This window comes from Salvelinus alpinus, chromosome 15, assembly GCF_045679555.1.
Source record: "Salvelinus alpinus chromosome 15, SLU_Salpinus.1, whole genome shotgun sequence".
NCBI classification, from domain to species: domain Eukaryota; kingdom Metazoa; phylum Chordata; class Actinopteri; order Salmoniformes; family Salmonidae; genus Salvelinus; species Salvelinus alpinus.
The window spans coordinates 25,225,307-25,232,516 of record NC_092100.1 but is presented as its reverse complement, the minus strand read 5'-3'; positions in this window follow the sequence as shown (position 1 = coordinate 25,232,516).

The window sequence follows — 7,210 nt, the reverse complement described above, 5'->3', positions numbered from 1 at the left end:
GGCACACCTGTATTTGGGGAGTTTCTCCCATTCTTCTCTGCAGATCCTCTCAAGCACTGTCAAGTTGGATGGGGAGGGTTGCTGCACAGCTATTTTCTGGTCTCTCCAGAGGTGTTTGAGATGGGGAGGTGTCATACGCGACGCTTGGCATTCAGGCCAAAGAGTTCAATCTTGGTTTCCTAAGACCAGAAAATCTTGTTTCTCATGGTCTGAGAGTCTTTAAGTGCCTTTTGGCAAACTCCAAGCAGGCAGTCATGTGCCTTTTACTGAGAAGTGGCTTCCGTCTGGCCACTCTACCATAAAGGCCTGATTGGTGGAGTGCTGCAGAGATGGTTGTCCTTCTGGAAGGTTCTCCCATCTCCACAGAGGATCTCTGGAGCTCCTTCAGAGTGACCATCGGGTTCTTGGTCACCTGCCTGACCAAGGCCCTTCTCCCCTGATTGCTCAGTTTGGCCCGGCGGCCCGCTCTAGGAAGAGTCTTGGTGTTTCCAGGCTTCTTCCATTTAAGAACGATGGACGCCACTGTGTTCTTGGGGACCTTCAATGCTGCAGAAATGTTTTGGTGTCCTTCCCCAGATCTGTGCCTCGACACAATTCTGTCTCGGAGCTCTACGGACAATTCCTTCGACCGTATGGCTTGGTTTTTGCTCTGACATGCACTGTCCAACAGTTGGAGCTTATATAGACAGGTGTGTGCCTTTCCAGATCATGTCCAATCAATTGAATTTACCACAGGTGGACTCCAATCAAGTTGTAGAAACATCTCAAGGATGATCAATGGAAACAGGATGTACGTGAGCTCAATTTCGAGTCTCTTAGCAAAGGGTCTGAATACTTATGTAAATAAGGTTTTTCTGTTTGAAAAATATATATACATTTGCTAAAATGATAAAAAAATGTCATCTTTGTCATTATAGGGTATTGTGTGTAGATTGAAGAAGAAAAATATTTATTGAATACATTTTAGAATAAGGCTGTAACGTAACAAAATGTGGATTAAAAGGGTCTGAATAATTTCCGAATGCACTATATCATCTAACACTGTCAAAATGTGTTATATTCAGGGTAGGTGATACACTCTCAGAAAAAAAGGTTCTACCTGGAACCAAAAAGGGTTCTACTATGGGGACAGCCAGATAACCCTTTTGGAACCCTTTTTTCTAAGAGTGTAGGGTCCTAAGTTGTTTTGTCAATTGAATGAAAAAAAATCACGTTCTGAATATTTTAGAGGATGTAGATGTTAAATTATTACCTCAATTTATATATCTCTGACTCATGGTCAAACTCTTTGTGTTTCAGGAAGCAAGCATCTTCTCCTCCACCACCCGGTTCTCCGACCAAGTCAGACAGGAGATGTCTGCCTTCCTGCTTTCGTCGCAGACGTATTACTCCTAACATAAAAAGATTTGGATGATAATGGCACCTTAAGAGTCCCCCCCCCCCCCCCCCCATTGGGAGCTACGATTCATTTGGGGATGAGCCCCCTTTACGTCTCCACACAAACCAGTACATAGGGGCACAGACACCATGTCCCCCCCATGCTTCCTTTGTTGATGGGAGGGAGGACACTCCTGAGACACAGCACACCTGTATTTTTCCATCTGGAGGGGTCAGAAGTGGAGTAGTGACTGATAGACTTAGCTTCATGTTAGAGCCCGGTGGGCAATGATTCACCATTGATACAGAATATCTACTATTTTTTCCTTTCTCTATGGCAACCACAGGGATTTTTTTTGTCTTATATATGTAATTTCAGCAGGTGAGACTATGCTCACTGCAAAGGTCCGACAGTAAATAAACCTGTGGAAAGTTACCACCGGTCAGGAAAGGGGACTTAACTTTTTCATGTTCCTCTGGTGTGGGCTGGGGGGTTAGGTGTTGGGTTGTTGTCTTCTTTAGGTGTGTTGAAATCTGGGTGTACATTGCTAAAGGTGTAATTGACTTACATTTGCACTGTGAAGATTTAATAAAGCTTTGACTCTTTAGATCAACTTAACTCCTTGTCTGTTGTATTTTGCTGTTGTGATGTTGCAGGTTTGTGTTTCTGCGTACATTTTATCAAATAGATTACTGTCCATTGAAGTGTATACTCTGGGTTACATAGACACTGTATTTACAAAGTAACACACATAGTACTATCACCTGTATACTTCTGTCATACATCATTTAAAGCATTTGCCATTCATTCCAAATGGAGGTAAGTAATTACCACAATACAGTAATTATTGGCTGGGGGGAGGTTTTACTGACTTACTTTTCAGTCTCGTTCCACCCCATGCCAGATCTTTTAGTATCTGCTTCTAGTTCCTGCCTCCAGGTGTTTTTTGGGTGCACTGTTTTCCTTGCAGGGTCCAGGATAGAGCTGGAGGGAAGTTCAGACACAATCATGAGAAAAACATGATGAATTGTTATGCTGTTGAGGTTTCATTGTTTAATTGAGAACATGAATCCAGAAGACTCACATGAATTATCCTCTTTCGCACAGAGGCAGACAGACAGAAAGAAAGGGGAAGAATAGGTAACAATTAGACACACCAGACAGTAGGCACTTAAACTAATAGAATAGACTGGACACTTTAAAATAGGCTACAACGCTACACTAGACACTTAAAACAATAAAAAGACATTGGGCCCTTAAAAACAACACTAAACACCTAAAATAAGCCCTCCTATCAATTCCAAATTATTAATATGGTTGTTAAATGACATAGAAAACCCCGCTCACAGCCCCTGCTGTAAACACAGATTCCTGTTCTCTCTCTTGACTACAGCTATGCTGACCAGTCCACAGCTGACCAGACCTGGGCCCCAGCTGATCTGACAAGGCCCCTGCTGAAACTTTGATAGGGAGAGATGTTGTCTGAACGTGAGGAGCAGAGGAGTCAGGTTGTAGGACAGGAAACTCGCTCTCAGGTTTCATCTTGAGGAGGAAGTGGATATTTCAGTCATGCTACCCTGGGATTACGCACGTGCATCTCCTTTAAGCTGCTACTGTGCGTGCAGGTGCATGGAGCAAACACCTTGTCCTTCACTCAGGGTCAATTCTCATAGAAATGGTGATCATAGTTAACTCATTCAGAATCATGGAACAGTAGGATTTTACACTAAAACACAACTCCATAGTCCAGCCACCACCACCTTGCACAGAATGGGGAACAGGGCTCTGAGGCTGGGCTACACACTCATAACCAAAAACAAGACATGATGCAGCTGCACACGCAAAATCAAAAATAGGTCCCAATGGCATAGCTAAACATACACAGATGTAGGATCTTAATTTGAACCAGTTTGCTACAGTAGGAAAATAATCATGCAGCAACAGGAAATGTGAATTATTATGTGGAATATAATTAATGGACAAGTTCCCCTGCATCAGGGTGATCACGATCCTTCATCTGTAGTGTCAAAAGCAAACCCCTATGGTGCAGACACTGGATACACAATCAATAACAATGCCTCTCAACAAAAGGTTCTTCTAAACTTAGGTCTGCGCAGGAGGGCTCCATGTTGTTACTGATAGAAACACACACATTTAGCTAAGTGGCTGTTTGGCTCCAGCACCAGTTACAGTACTTATTTACATCATGTTAATTGGCTTCCGGTTCCTTTGGTGGAGACATACATAATTAAATGGTCAATGGACCCCCTATACAAGACAATGTAGTTCGTTACATTTGAGTCATTTAGCAGACCCTCTTATCCAGAGCGACTTACAGGAGAAATTAGGGTTAAGTGCCTTGCTCAAAGGCACATCGACAGATGTATCACCTAGACAGCTCGGGAATTTGAACCAGCAACCTTTTGATTACTGGCCCAACCCCTTAAATGCTAGGGTACCTGCCACCACATAAGCCTTGCTATGCAACTCGGGGTGTGAAAGACAAGCACAGACATCAATTCAACATCTATTCCACATTGGTTCAACATAATTTCATTGAAATGATGTGGAAACAAAGTTAATTCAACCAGCGTATGCCCAGTGGGAACAAGTTGATGTATGTGGTCTGAGAGGGACATCAGATCTGTACTGTACTATACACACACACATCTTCTCCATCTCACCAAATGTTCTTACTCCTGTATTCTGACATCGAGGTCAAACAAATTAAGGAGCCAATTAGTGTGACCTGGTACAGTCTCAACACAAAGTGTACTGCATGGTGTCCATAACACTTACCAAGGTTACACAAGAATACCATTAGCCTACATGTATCAGCTAAGCTTGCCTCATTATTACAGACGTACAAAGAATCACGGGCTCTGATTCAGATAGGTGGACATTTTAGCAGAGGATAAGTGTTGTGGAGAAACTGCATCAGTTCCTGAGTTGATCACAGACACTTGTGAGCAAAAGTGAAGGACACTGTATTAGGTCACCTGCCCTCCCAGTAATTCCATTCACAAGAGCTCCTCCTGTGGAAGAGGGATGGGGCTGCGCCTTATGCACTCAGGCGCAGCAAGTGTCCGATGACAAAGCTTTCCAGTAGCACTGCTCTACTTACAGTAAGGGTCACAGCATGAATGCATCTACAGTACCTTCATAAAGTATTCATCCCCTTGACTTATTCCACATTTTGTTGTGTTACAGGCTGAATTCAAAATTGATTAAAAAATGTTACTTCTCACCCCTGTACACTCAATACCACATGAAAGTGAAAACATGTTTTTAGAAATGTTTGCAAATGTATTGAAAATTAAATACAAAAATATCTAAATTACATAAGTATTCACCAGGGCAGGATTAAGAGATCATAGGCCCGGGACGTTATTTTTTATAGGCTACTCTGACAAGCTGAGATCAATCTGTTCTTGAATCCAAACAATAGTCCAGGCCATTATATATATATGTTTTTATTATAGGCTACAGTAGGCTACTAAATAGTTTCCAGTGGCACACTGACTCACCTAATGACGAAGATGAAGCCATAGGCTACTACTCACGGAGATGGCCGATGGCTGGCTTAAATATATTTTGAAATAACATTTACTTTTGATACTTAAGTATATTTGAAACCAGATACTTTTAATCTAGTAGGATTTTACTCTGTGACTTTTACTTGTGTCATTTTCTTTTAAGGTATCTTTACTTTTACTCAAGTATGACAATTGGGTACTTTTTCCACCACTGTGTTTATGGCCACAACGCAACAAGCTGTATTTTTGGTGAGCATGCTGCCCAAATTGCAGCCTTTCTGACTGTAAGCAACCGGTAACTGCCCAAATAAAGGAAGCACTTGAGTAAATTGCACAAAGCTGAACAGATTACTCAGTGAATGAGCACTGATGGTTCACATTGGACGGTCTGTCAAAACATTTTCTCTGTGTCTAGGGTGAGTGTGTTTTGGAGCCAAGCCCATTAAGGGTTGTGGTAGCAACTTGGTGTCAAGACAAGACTTTGTCACATTCCTCAGCAATTAATGGCATAGATGACCCACTGTTCATTGACCACCAGATACTGGGGTTGTTTGTGGTTGTCTCTCTGAATATTTACTGTAAGACTGTCTGAACAACAATAAGTAAGATAAAAATGGAACACACCATAACACGCCTAGTGGGGCGGCAGGTAGCCTAGTGGTTAGAGCGTTGGGCCAGTAACGGAAAGGTTGCTAGATCGAATCCCAAAGCTGGCAAGGTATAAATCTGTCGTTATGCCCCTGAACAAGGCAGTTAACCCACTGTTCCTAGGCCGTCATTGTAAATAATAATTTGTTCTTAACTGACTTTCCTTGTTAAAACTTCTCTGGGATATGTGGGACAGTAGCGTCCCACTTGGCCAAAAGCCAGAAAAAATGTAGCGCGCCAAATTCAAATATATTATTATAAAAATCAATCTTTCATGAAATCACACATGAAAGACACCAAATTAAAGCTACACATGTTGTGAATCCAGCCAACATGTCTGATTTCAAAAAGGATTTAAAGCATAAGATGCTATTATCTGATGATAGCAAAACAGTAAACAAAGAGAGTGTAGCATATTTCAACCCTGCAGGCTATAAGGGATTTGCGTCAATTCAAATCTGGTATCAGGACAAAATGTGATTCAGAGTCACCGAATATACTTTAAGTATTTTTATTAAACTCAAGCGATAAATGGTAAATGCGATTTTCGTATATACGGGTTCTCTGTATCACCTAGCAGGGCAGAACAGAGAACTGGCAGGATGTAAGTAAACAGCTGTTCTTATACTGTGATAGACGTAGTTCCAACCCGTCTTTTGGCCTATCACAGTAGAGGCTGAGCGTGGTTTAAACTTGCTCAGCCCATCGCCGGCGCTCAGGCTAGTCCCAGCCTCTTGGCGCTCCTTGGTAGTCCGGCGCTGTTGCTGTGTAGATTACTCTCCCACACCCTGGAGACTGAGGTCAGACAGTTCTGTAACATTGTTTGAGCTATTTGCACCTGCATAGAAAGCATACTGTTCTCGCTCAAGGTTAACCACAGCTTCTCAGCACACTATCTGGGGCACAATGTTACTTTCAGCACACACACACAGACACCCAGGCGCCCAGGTTAACAGTTGCTAATATTATATCCCATGTGATATAGCATTCGGTTATAGTGCAATAAACACAGATCCTCACAAGGCGCAACACAAAACGCAGAAATAAAATATAAATCATGCCTTACCTTTGACGAGCTTCTTTTGTTGGCACTCCAATATGTCCCATAAACATCACAAATGGTCCTTTTGTTCGATTAATTCCGTCCATATATATCCAAAATGTCCATTTATTTGGCGCGTTTGATCCAGAAAAAAACAGCTTCCAATTTGCGCAACGTCACTACAAAATATCTCAAAAGTTAACGGTAAACTTTGCCAAAACATTTCAAACTACTTTTGTAATACAACTTTAGGTATTTTTAAACGTTAATAATCGATCAAATTGAAGACGGGTCTATCTGTTTTCAATACAGGAGGACAACAAACTAACGCTACTTTTCTAGTCTTGCGCAACTCTCAAACAGTAGACATAACGTTACTCTAATTCAAGATGGCCGTACTTCTTCATTGCACAAAGGAATAACCTCAACCAATTTCCAAAGACTGGTGACATCCAGTGGAAGCGGTAGGAACTGCAAAGAAGTCCATTAGAAATCTAGTATCCCAATGAAACCTCATTGAACACAGTTACCTCAAAAATAAAAGAATTCTGAATGGTTAGTCCTCTGGGTTTTGCCTGCTACATAAGTTCTGTTATACTCACAGAC